Here is a 13,482-nt window from a genome sequence, read left to right as displayed (position 1 = left end):
CCGCACGCTCCCAAGCACAGAGACCAAGCTGTCAGAGATAGCTCTCAGGGGTCATTTTCTTTTTCTTAGGAATATTTTGGTCACGTAATCCAAGTCTTCCACTGTCTATAGCATCCCCGGACCATTTGGCTGGCCAAAGACCAGAGCACTTTTTGCAAAATTGACGTTCTTTTTTCCCCACAAATAGAGCTGTCTTTTGGTGGTATTTGATCATCTCTGCGGTTTTTATTTTTTGCACTATAAACAAAAAAATAAAAAAGCGACAATTTTGAAAAAAAAAAAAAAAAAAAAAGCATTTTTTACTGTTTGCTATAATAAATATCCCCAAAAAAATATATAATTTTTTTTTTTTTTTCCTCAGTTTAGCTGATAAGTATTCTTCTACAAATTTTTGGAAAAAAAACAAAAAACGCAATAAGCGTTTATTGATTGGTTTGCGCAAAAGTTATAGCGTCTACAAAATAGGTTTATGGCATTTTTATTAATTAATAATTTTTTTACTAGTAGTGGCGGCGATCAGCGATTTTTATCGTGACTGCGACATTATGGCAGACAGATTGGACACTTTTGGCACTATTTTGGGACCATTCACATTTATACAGCGATCAGTGCGATTAAAAATGCATTGATTACTGTGTAAATGTGACTGGCAGGGAAGGGGTTAACCACTAGGTGGCGCTGTAGGGGTTAAGTGTGTCCTAGGGAGTGATTCTAACTGTGGGAGGGGGGGGGGGGGGGGGCTATGTGTGACAAGGCACTGATCATAGCTCCCGATTACAGGGAGCTGTGATCAGTGACAGTTTCATTAGGCAGAACTGGGAGATGCTTGTTTACATCAGCATTTCCTCGTTCTTCCCCACTGTGAGACGTTCATGTGTATCCCGCGGACACTGAGTCTGTGGGACCCACGCTCACGGAGCTCCCAGCGGGCGCGCTCGCAAGCCGCCTCTTAAAGGGCAATGTACAGGTACGTTATTCTGCCTGTACGTGCCCTTTTAGTATATCTGCGTGAGGCGGGCGGGAAGCGGTTAAAGTGTCTAAGTCTAAACCCAGCAAACATAGAATATATTGCAATTTGCAGCTGAGATATGGTGGCTGCATTATTTTTTTTTCAGGTTTCTTTCCCTTATTCTCACCTGGTGATCCAACCAGTAACACTTCCTGTCCAAGGGTGACAACACTCACTTTACTGTAAGTGGAAGAGCAACGTTGTCACCCTTGACTGCTCTCCCAATTTTCCCCAAAATTGGGACATTTTGGTGAAATGCGAGTCAATAGGGAGGGGAAATTAAGAGAGTTGTGTAAGAGGGGTGCAATCTGATTTTTGCCTAAGCAGCTCAATGAGCGAAATTAATCACTTAAGGACCGAGTCTCTTTCTGAGATTTGTTGCTTACAAGTTAAAAACTGTTTTTTTTTTCTTAGAAAATTACTTAGAAACCCCAAACATTATACATTTTTTTCTAACACCCTAAAGAATAAAATGGCAGTCATTGCAATACTTTGTCACACCGTATTTGCGCAGTGGTCTTACAAGTGCACTTTTTTTGGAAAAAATACACTTTTTTTAAATGAAAAAATAAGACAACAGTAAAGTTAGCGCAATTTTTTTTAATATTGTGAAAGATAATGTTACGCCGAATAAATTGATACCCAACATGTCATGCTTCAAAATTGCGCCCATTACAGAGGAGGTCTAGGGCTAGAATTATTGCTCTCGCTCTACTAATCGCGGCAATACCTCACATGTGTGGTTTGAACACCGTTTTCATATGCGGGCGCTACTCACGTATGCGTTCACTTTTGCACGCAAGCTCATCGGGAGGGGGCGCATTTAAAATGATTATTTTTTTTTTATTATTATTTATTTTACCTTTTATTTTTACACTGTTTAAAAAAAAAAAAAAAAAAATTGTGTCACTTTTATTCCGATTACAAGGAATGTAAACATCCCTCATAATAGAAAAAAAGCATGTCAGGTCCTCTTAAATGTGAGATCTGGGGTCAAAAAGACCTCAGATCTCATATTTACACTAAAATGCAATAAAAAAAAAAAAAAAAAAAAAAAAAAAAAAAGGCCCTTTAAGAGCGGAAGTGAAGTTTTGACATCGCTTTCGCCCTGCAATGGTATGGAGATGGGTGGAGGCCATCTTCCCCTCACTCGTCACCATACCCAGCAAGGGTGAAGATCCGATCACCTCCGCCACTGGCGACAGCTTCAGTAAGCGGCGGAGGGCACCGGAGTGCGGCGGGAGGGGGCCCCCCCCTCTCCTGCCACCGATAAAAGTGATCTTGCGGCGAATCCGCCATAGAGACCACTAGCACCAGCTAGCTGTTGCCATAACAACGATATTGCTCTTCAATGTAAGGACGTATGTCGGCGTGCGGCGTCCGGAAGCGGTTAAAGCATATCTAAAAGTACAAAAAACATATTGCAGCTTATCAGTCATTGGATGCAGTGGCTGCATTCATTTTTTTCCCCTTTCACCTGGTGATCCTGCCATTAACACACTGCTAGGGTTATTTACTAAAACTGGACAGCGCAAAATCTGGTGCAGTTCTGCAACAGGGTAATTTTTGACTCCATCATTAACATATACTTACATAATAGATTACAAATCCCCTTACAGACCTAGTTATAAGAAAGCCATACAGTGATTTTATAAAAATTCCATTATTGTTCCACCTTCCTATGATGAAGCATTGCACAGCTTTACTGCTCTTACTGTAAAGAATCCCTTCTTAAAAATCTTCATGAAGTTGATCCTGTAACAAACTTCTTGAATGGGTCCCAGACCTAGCTGTGATGTCTGGAGCAGCTAAACCGGCCCAGGTGTGGGAGATGAAGACATGGATGTTTGAGGACCCATTTACACTATTGCGCTTTAAATGCATGTGTTATGCCGCGTACACGCGGTTGGACTGTTCGACTGGACGGGTCCAACGGACTTTCTAACGAATGGACTTGCCTACACACGATCACACCAAAGTCTGACGGATTCGTATGTGATGACGTACACCGGACTAAAATAAGGAAGTTCATAGCCAGTAGCCAATAGCTGCCCTAGCGTCGTTTTTTGTCCATCAGACTAGCATACAGACGAGCGGATTTCCGGGTCTGGTGGAGTTACGACGTAAAGATTTGAAGTATGTTCCAAATCTAAAGTCCGTCAGATTTGCGACGGGAAAAGTCCGCTGCAGGTCCGGTGAAGCCCACACGCGGTCGGATTGTCCGCCGGATTTGGTCCCTCGGCGTCCGTCAGACCAGTCCGGTCGAAAAATTCGACCATGTGTACGCGGCATTACAATCATCAAAACACATGCGTCCAGGTTCCTAATAATAATAATAATAATAATAATAATAATAATAATAATAATAATAATAATAATAATGCTTGTTCCCATCATTTTATTGTATGGTGAGGCCAAAAGAAGTCAATAGCATGGGATTAAGGCTAGGTTTCCATTATTGCGACCCCCAAAGTTACAGTGCGACTTAGCATGCGATTTTTGATGTGATGTCATGCAATCGGTGAGAACCATGCCATGCGAGAACAAGTCTCACCAAAGTCGGAACAAAACCTATTTTGGAGTCGCTCTGAAATGAGTTGCACCAATTAGAATTGGGACCATTGAAATACATGGATTTTGACTTGTCATGCAACTTCACATGTGTCAAGTCGCACAACAACACGCAATAGTCGAAACAGAGCCTAAAGTAGAACCAGCGGCAAAACTTTTTTTTTCTCCAGTTTGGATAGAGTAAGGCTCTGTTTCCACTAGTGCGACTTTTCATGCGACTTGGGACTGAAAAGTCGCATGACAAATTGTTTCCCATGATTTCCAATGAGTACCGTTCATATCTGTGCGACTTCAAGTCACAGCGACTTCAAAGTAGTCCCTGCACTACTTTGGTCCCACTTTGATGCGACTTGAGGTCCATAGATACAGGCATTGCTTCAAATCGCGGTAAAAAGTCGCGGTAAAATCGCGGTAAAAAATCGCGGCAAAATCGCGCGACTTTGGGGACGCACTAGTGGAAACATAGCCTTAGGGAGCGTTATACCCCCTGTCAGATTTTGTTCTGCCATCTGTGTCCCATTTTGCAGATATCCCTGCACCTCCTGTCCCATAGCCAATCAGGAATTGAGAGGAAATCCCTGCAAATTTCTTGGGGACCTCCAGGTCACTAAAACTAGTGTCCCCATTGTTAGATTTCCCCCTTACTTTTCTGGGGAAAAACCCCCAACACATATGTCACTTTTGGGGGGGGGGGGGGGGACTGGGGGGCGCGAGGATACCTGTCCCCATTTCCAGGTGGGGTGCTGACATCACAGGCACCCTGGACAGGTAAGTGGCTATATATTAAAAGTCAGCAGCTACAGTATTTGTTGGGGGGGGGGCACCACAAACAAGAAAAAAAATAAAAAGAAGGGGGGCTGGGGTTTTGCCTTATATACTTATTATACTTTAAAATGCATTCAAGGTGCAGTTTAGATATGTTGCCAATGGGTATTAACAAGGCTTGGTCAATGGCTATTATTAATTATATCCAGCCCAAATCCTAAACTCAAAAAAACACGTCACCGCACAAAGAAAATGCACATTGACACATGACAATGCACCTACCCACCGCTACAACAAATGTGCATGTATAGCTCTCATCCACATGGCCCAACCTGGGTTCCCCCAGGTGGCCCAAACCCCTGAGCCTCAGATTCAAACAGCTGATTATTTCCCGAATTACAGGCATAAACAGCTGAAAAAAAAAAAAAAAAAAAAAAAAAAAAAAAAACCCCATCAAGTAGCTGCTGCTACAAATTTCTCCAGGCCAGGCAGTTATAACTAACCATAGTGATCAGTAATAGACATAATACAGCAATACACATCCAGATCATGTAGACTAGGAAGAAAACCAAAAATTAAACATGTCCTGATGTTATATAAAAGAAATAAATAAATTAGGGCATATAAAACCTGCACCAAAACCTCCCGCAACTCCAATAGAAAACAGAGCACCTGTAGGAAGATGTGATCTAATGGCTAATCCTGGACAGAAACCTCCATCTAGTTTAGAGATGCATGAAACACACAGGAGCCTCAAACAGACCTCAGGTGTTAGCAAATTTTGCAGTTCCCTTAATGCCAGAAAGGTTCATCCCTCCTGACTACATTCAGTACTTACCTTCATCACAAGGACTCCTCATTGTCCAGGTAAACCTGCTAAGACTTCCAGATCTGTCCTGACCCAAGCTTCAACTTTAAATGGCAGGAAACCCAGATCCAGGATCCATACTTGTCCTTATCCAGTGTCACTCCAGATCCAGGAGACCAATTCACATACCTCCTGATCCACAGTCCTAATGGTATTACTCCAGATCCAGGAGACCTCCATACTTATCCTGATCTACAGCCCTAATCCAGTGTCGTGCCAGATCCAGGAGACTGGTCCACACACCTCCTGATCCACACTCGTAGTCCAGTATTACTCCAGATCCGGGAGACTGGTCCACACACCTCCTGATCCACACTCGTAGTCCAGTATTACTCCAGATCCAGGAGACTGGTCCACACACCTCCTGATCCACACTCGTAGTCCAGTATTACTCCAGATCCAGGAGACTGGTCCACACACCTCCTGATCCACACTCGTAGTTCAGTATTACTCCAGATCCAGGAGACTGGTCCACACACCTCCTGATCCACACTCGTAGTTCAGTATTACTCCAGATCCAGGAGACTGGTTCACACTTGTCCTGTTCCACTGACCTTATAACATGGTTTTCAAGATGCAGGAGACCAGTCCACACTTGTCCTAATCCAGTGTCACTCCAGATCTAGGATACCAGTCCCCACACCTCCTGATCTTCAGCCCTAATCTAGTGTCACTCCAGATCATAGGCATGCGCAAAGGGTGTGCCTGGGCACACCCTAATCACCCCCATGTGGCATAGATTCCCCCTGCTGCAGTGGGGGCGGGGCGTTTACTGGCTGCTTCCTTTTCAGAATGAGCACAGTGAGTAATTGGTACAGATCACCCACTGTGTTCATTCATAACTGTGTTTACTAGGCTTCAGTTTGTGAATGAATAGAGCACTTCCCATTCATTCACTGTCCAAAGCAAAGCAGCTGAATCTTCAGAGAAAGGGGCTGGGGAATCTCTGTCCTCAGTCCCTTTCTCTGTTGCAAAAGTTAGAGCCCTTGCACACTGGGGCGGGGGGGCGGCGTCGGCGGTAAAACGCCGCTATTATTAGTTAGGTTTTACCCCCCGCTAGCGGCCGAGAAAGGGTTAAATACCACCGCAAAGCGCCTCTGCAGAGGCGCTTTGCCGGCGGTATAGCCGCGCCATCCCATTGATTTCAATGGGCAGGAGCGGTAAGGGAGTGGTATACACACCGCTCCTTCACCGCTCCGAAGATGCTGCTAGCAGGACTTTTTTTACCGTCCTGCCAGCGCACCGCTCCAGTGTGAAAAGCCCTCGGGGCTTTCACACTGGAATGAAAGCAGCGGCACTTTCGGGGCGGTTTGCAGGCGCTATTATTAGCGCAATAGCGCCTGCAAACCGCCCCAGTGTGCAAGGGCTCTTATACATCAGAGGTTTGTTTAGACCCCCCCCCCCCCCCCCGCTATTTCACCAAAGCCCCCAACAGGGCTCCTAAAAGAATTATAAATAAAAAATACTGTAAAAAAAAAAATAATAAATCTACTACTACTAATCTCTGCCCTATTGACACCGTCCACGTTTTAATACATTTTTAAATGTTTGTTTACATTTATAAGTGTGTGTCTGTCAGTGTGTGATATACAGTGGATATGAAAAGTCTACACACCCTGGGTGGTAAAATGTCAGGTTTCAGTGATATAAAAAAAATTAGATAAAGATAAATAATTTCAGAACTTTTTCCACCTTTAATGTGATCTAAAAACTGTACAACTCAAATTCAACAACAAACTGAAATCTTTTAGGTGGAGGGAAGTAAAAATAAAAAAAATAAAATAATCTGGTTGCATAAGTGTGCACACCCCTTACACTAATACTTTGTTGAAGCACCTTTTGGTTTTATTACAGCACTCAGTCTTTTTGGGTACGAGTCTCTCAGCATGGCACATCTTGACTTGGTAATATTTGCCCGCTCTTCTTTGCAAAAACACTCCAAATCTTTTAGATTGTGAGGACATCTCCTGTGCACAGCCCTCTTCAGATCACCCCACAGATTTTTCAATTGGATTCAGGTCTGGGCCCTGGCTGGGCCATTCCAAAACTCTAATCTTCTTCTGGTGAAGCCATTCCTTTGTTGATTTGTATGTATGCTTTGGGTTGTTGTCATGCTGAAAGATGAAGTTCCTCTTTATGTTTAGCTTTCTAGCAGAAGCCTGAAGGTTTTGTGCAAATATTGACTGGTATTTGGAACTGTTCATAATTCCCTCTACCTTGACTAAGGCCCCTGTTCCAGCTGAAGAAAAGCAGCCCCAAAGCATGATGCTGCCACCACCATGCTTCACGGTGGGTATGGTGTTCTTTTGGTGATGTGCAGTGTTGTTTTTGCGGCAAACATATCTTTTGGAATTATGGCCAAAAAGTCCAACCTTGGTTTCATTAGACCATAACACATTTTCCCACATGATTTTGGCCGGGCTTTGGCCGGGCTTGGATGTTTTTCTTTATAAGAAAAGGCTTCCATCTTGCCACTCTACCCCATAGCCCAGACATATAAAGGATACAGGAGCACCGACAGCAGCCTGGGTTGAATGGGAGTCCTTCTCCCAGTGGTAGTACTCCATATTCCCATCGCACACGTTCCTGGAAAAGCTCTCAAGGGATTGGGTGCTGCAGCAACAACCAGTTGGGAACTGCTTTAGAAGTCACAAGGAAAATGTTTGCCAGCACACCATGGATCAATAAGGAAGCGTCCAAGCAAATTATTTAATGCGTGATCACATCAAAAGAGTAGTGCAATGTTTCAGAGTCACATAGGACCCCTTCGTCAGGTATGTGATGACCCTTTCACATGCCTGACAATGGGGTCCTACGTGACTCCGAATTGTTGCACTACTCTTTTGATGTGATCACACATTAAAGTGGAGGTCCGCTGAAAAACAAAAATTAAAAGCCAGCAGCTACAAATACTGCAGCTGCTGACTTTTAATATATGGACACTTACCTGTGCAGGGAGCCCGTCATGTCGGCAGCCGAAGCCGATCCGTCCTTCAGCTCTCGGCTGCTGCCGCCGCCATCCTCTGTAAGGGAATAAGGAAGTGAAGCCGTGCCACTAGGGGGCGATCGAGGGGTTAACTGTGTTCCCTGGGTGTGTTCTAACTGCAGGGGGGAATGGGCTACCGGGGACATGACAGAAATCGCTGTTCCCGATGACTGGGAATAGAAGATCTCTGACAGGTCACTAGACAGAATAGGGAATAGGGAGTTCCCCGCTCCGCCTCTGTACACCGTGATTGCAGGTTGCCGGTGGACATCGAGTCCACAGCTAGCTATGGGGGACACCTGAGCCCACCCCCAGCTCTGTGTGCCCATTCAGACACGGAGCCGCGGTTCGGCCCCTCCCCCTCTCTCCTCATTGGCCAATGACGCTGCTGCTGTGTCTCAGCCAATCAGGAGGGAGAATCTTGGACAGCCGAGGCACACATGGACTTTGCTGGATGGAGATGAGGCTCAGGTAAGTATTAGGGAGAGCTGCACACTGAAGGTTTTTTATCTTATTGCATCATGCATTTAAATATAAAAAAAACCCAATTCATCCATGTCTCCATGCTTTATTTTACTGAGAAATCACTTGCAAACCCTCCCCCCCCCCAGCATTTCTAGATGTGGCCAGCTTGAATAAGGGCAGACGAGTCATGTAGCATTTACTTCCTGGAATCCATCTGCCCTTGGCTTAGGCATGCATACAGGAAGGTGCGCTTAGCCAAGGAAGCCCCTCCTCCCCTCCTGAAGACTCCTGGGATGTATGAAATTATTTGCTTAGGCCAGAAACCAGGAAGTACCTGAAGAAATGTAAACATGATAATATTTACTAATGTTATCACCATAAGGATTAAAAATACGTTGTCAATGTTGATTGAGAGAGTGAAGATCGGCTTGTTCCCGGCAGAGTAGTACCAGTAATGATCACATGGTGGCATTGCACAGTCGATTCCAGGGAGAGAAGTACCGCTAATGACCACACTGTGGCACTGTGGTGTCAGTTCAGTTCCAGGTAGAGCAGAGAGTTGTCACTTTGCAGCAAGTCACAAGCTGAGAGGCCGCAGCAGGGGGCTGATCTGTGTCAAACATTTGTGAACACAACATTTCTTTTCAGCCATCATCCAGGCTCACCATGTATTTCCTGGACCCAGATAACAGTTCGGAGAGGATGCATTTTTAATTCCTGGTGCTCGTGCAATTCTTGGTTGTGTTCACAAATGTCTGACATAGATCAGACCCTGTACCATTATCTCTTGCATATATACATCAATTAGCTGCTCTGTTCTGTTCTGTGCTGAGAGCATACTCACTGGCCTGCTCCCAGCACGGCACCTGAACTGTCACCCGCTCCTGATCCCTCTTTATGAGTGAGTGCTAATCAATGGGATGGTCCCTAGATCATGTGATCATTTTGTTCCCACAAATAGAGATTTCTTTTGGTAATATTTGATCACCTTTGCAGTTTTTATTTATTGCTAATCAAATAAAAAAAAACAAGAAAATTTTGAAAAAAAAGTTTTTCTTTTGTTTCTGTTATAACATTTTGTAAATAAGTATGCTTTCTCCTTCACTGACGGGCACTGATAAGTTGGCACCAATGAGGTGGCACTGACGATGGGCATTGATAGGCGGCACTGATGGGCACTGGTAGGCGGCAATGATGGGTGGTACTGATATGCAGCACTGGTGGGCATTGATAGGCGGCACTAATGGGCACTCATGGGTGGCACTGGTGGGCACTGATAGACGACACTGATGGGCACTGAAAAGCTGCACTGATGGGTACTTATGGGTGGCACTGATATGCGGCACTGATAGATGGCATTGATAGGCATCATTGATGGCACTGGCAGGCATTGTCGATAGGCACTGATTGGCATTTCCCTGGTGGTCTAGGGTGGCATACCTGATGGTCCAGTGTGGTGGTAATCCCTGGTGGTCCTGGGCGGGCATTAGAGGGGGGGGCCGTGGTGATAAACAATCAGCACAGACCCCCCCCTGTCAGGATCTCCTCTACTCACATCTGTCAGAAGCGAGTGAGGAAAAGCCGATCACCGGCTCTTCCTATTTACATCGTGATCAGCCGTGATTGGCTACGGATGTTCATGTGGTAAAGAGCCTCTCCTGGAGGCTCTTTACCGAGCTTGGTGTAGCGGTGTCAGACTGACACGCCACACCACCGATTGCCACAATGCAAACCCCCAGGGGCGCAAGAGCGGTTGTTCTGGGAGGCCGTCATATGACGTCCACCCAGAATGAGAGCCGCGCTGCCCAGCCGTCATTTGACGGGCGGCGGGCGGGAAGTGGTTAAAGTGGTTGTAGACCCCGATTACACCACTTGTACTATAACAAGGCTTACCTGTAGGTACTGTAAATATCTCCTAAACTTGCACGGTTTAGGAGATATTTACCATATGCGCTTGCGATGAAGTCATCGGCACATGCGCACTGAAGAAATATCTCGATCGCGCCGTTTCTAAAGGCCCTGAGCCGTGACTGGCGGTTCCCACACGCATGCCAATCACAGCTGTGAACTTGGAAATAACTGCGGGAGACATATCGCCGGTCACATTGGTGTACGGGGACCACTGCGACAGCTTCCATCTAAGGTAAGTACTTCATAATGAGCTAGTATGGGCAGTAATAAAATACCGCATTATGTCCACTAGATGGAACTCATGAGCATGGGAAATACATAGGTAACAAGAGATACAACGTAGCAATTCTAGAGAACCATCGGTTCCAACTCTTTGCTAATTCCCTCCAGCGCACTATAGAATTGTTACATTGTATCCCTCATTACAAAGATGTATGTATTTCTTACAGTATGTCCCCCAGCTCCATCTAGTGGTTACATTGCGGTATTTTAATGTAGCAAGGTCCCAGGCCTCCTTCGGTCTCCGCAGAACCTCCAGAGCCAGAGATAGCTGACATCCTTCTGTATATGGTGGGTTGTAAGGCATGACGGGTGCAAGGTGGTTAAAGTCATTGGGTGCCAGACACTTCTTGAATGCAAAAGAGATTTTATTTCTCTTAACAAACTTTTTGGGGAAAAGAGGGTTAGGGCCAGGACACCCTTAAGTAGTTGCAAGTTCAATTGGCAGACTCCAAGACTTCAATAGGAGGACAACCGTGTAGGGAAAGGCATCCAGCAAGACGCCACATCTGTTCTTTTCTCCTTCACTACAACTGCTCCTTGTAGTTCTTCCGCCCACTGAGCTCCCAGTCTCTCACTAGACCCTCTAATTCACTGCCACTGAATCCCTTGAGCTCCAATCTTCACGGTAGTATCTTCCTCAAGTGTCACCCCCACTTCTCTGCTGGGTCCCTAGCTTGGCACTCCAGATACCTCTCAAGTTTCTGGTCTGCTCAGTCCATGGCTTGACACACAAGGCTGCTCTGCAAGCGTCACCTCCGCTGGCTGCGTCCCTGACTTGATACCCACTGAAACTTCCCGATTCTTCACCATCCCCGGTTGGTCAGAATACTGCTCCAATACTTGCTTCAGTTACTCACTGTGGTCCCTGGTAACAAGGTGGATGGTCCCTTACTGGCGAAAGCTTCCCTTCTACCTCCGACCACGACAGGTTTTCCGGCCAGCAGAACCGTCACTTCTGGTTGGACTGCAACCCGCAATCCCAACCCTACGCTGCTCTCTTGCTTCTGGATAGGCCCTCAGACAGCCTAGCAGCCAGATGTGCCCGGGATAGGCCCAATCTCCGGCCGAGGAACCCGGGTAATACAACACACGTCCACCCAGACAGCCGTCCAGGTGGCACAGAACATAGATCACCTGACTCCACCCGTATATATAGGCTCTCCCAGCAGGCCAAGGGATCCAAGAAAACCCTGCTTGGCTGAGATACCCCATATACCCATAACCTGACCTAGCGTTGCCCTTCTCTTATCTAGTACCACCAAGTACCCAGCCACCTAGTGGTAGAAGAGAAAAGTGCAACAAGGCCAAACTTAGTGAGAAATCAATGGATCTCTAATGCCGCGTACACACGGTCGGACTTTTCGTCTACAAAAGTCCAACGGACGCTGACGGACTAAAGGTGGCTGGTAATCCGATCGTGTGTGGGCTTCTCCGGACTTTCAACGGACTTTTTTAGCCTCAAATCCGACGGACTTTAGATTTGAAGCATGCTTCAAATCTTTACGTCGTAAGTACGACGGACCCCGAAGTCCGCTCGTCTGTATGCTAGTCCGACGGACAAAAAAACGACGCATGCTCATAAGCAAAAACTAAACGGAAGCACTCGGTCTAGTAAAACTAGTGTTCGTATTGTAGGTAGCACATTCATCACGCTGCAAAATCTGTGATCGTTGAATGCAGCGCATTTTATTTCTTCTTTACGAAGGCTCTAAAGAACGAAGGTGTTTTGCTGTTCATAATCAGAGTTCTCCCAAACTGATTTCTGGATTCTTTTTCTCTTTGATCTCATGAATGATATAGTATGCCTTTTTAAAACAATGTTTCCATACTAATAATACTTTTTCCCCTTTTTATTTATTTATTTTTTTTTTTTTTTATTTTTTTTAGGTTTGTAAAGTTAACACAAAGAACCCATTATTTTTTTTTTTTTTTTTTTATAGTGTTTATTTTTTAGTTTTTAGATAAAGTTAACCCAAAGCACCGTTTTTGGTTACGTAATTTTTTGGATTTTCAAGACTTACCACTTGAACATTATTAACATTAGTAATGTATTTTTGGTGTGTTTTTTTTCAAACTCAATGAGATTGTTGTCCCTTGTTAATTTAACATTGTGTGTAAAATCAATGATTTCAAAGAAAACACATAAAGTCTTTTGCTAAACTCAAAAAATATCCATTTATTCATGGTCAAAATAAAATAAAGAGGAAGTCAACGCTGGAAAAAGTCGGTGTACCAGAAAATTGGGATCTTGAGGAGTCCATATAAGAGGGAGCACAATCTGGTCCAAGAATCCCAGAGATCAACAGCACCAGCAGATGATCTAGATGTCCCCAGACTGTGGTCCTACAACAGCCTGCGTCTTCTGTCAGACCAGACTGAACCCAGGTCATCATTTTCTTCTCTTCCCTGCAGCCTTTCCTCCACGCTGCCCTGCAGCCTTCCCTGTAGCCTTCTTTTGAGGCTGTGGCTCTGGTGTTTCAGTTGTGGCAGGAGGAGGAGGAGGAGGAGGAGGAGGGGGGGCTGCCTCATGTAGTTGGGTGTTTTGTGTTAGCGTGCCCTGCAGCCCCTTATGGATTGTTTCCCCAAATAGGCGCTCACAAATGAGGCGCTGCTCCCTATTCATCT

The 13,482-nt window shown here is 45.2% G+C and overlaps 1 protein-coding gene and 1 long non-coding RNA gene across 2 annotated transcripts in view; both read right to left on the bottom strand.

Annotated features, from left to right (window-relative positions):
• The window catches only part of LOC141126738 (FH2 domain-containing protein 1-like), a 94,154-nt gene that overhangs the window by 49,183 nt on the left and 31,489 nt on the right, over positions 1–13,482 (bottom strand). The window lies entirely within an intron of this gene.
• Positions 12,755–13,482, bottom strand: part of LOC141129664 (uncharacterized) — a 1,455-nt gene continuing 727 nt past the window's right edge. Inside the window, exon 2 of the long non-coding RNA XR_012241850.1 lies at positions 12,755–13,482. This exon is cut by the window's right edge and continues 388 nt beyond it. This is a non-coding gene — a long non-coding RNA (uncharacterized lncRNA).

Source organism: Aquarana catesbeiana, linkage group LG02 (genome assembly GCF_042186555.1).
Source record: "Aquarana catesbeiana isolate 2022-GZ linkage group LG02, ASM4218655v1, whole genome shotgun sequence".
In the NCBI taxonomy this organism is placed as follows: domain Eukaryota; kingdom Metazoa; phylum Chordata; class Amphibia; order Anura; family Ranidae; genus Aquarana; species Aquarana catesbeiana.
Note: the sequence above shows the minus strand (reverse complement) of the source record. Positions and strands in the feature narration are given on the sequence as shown.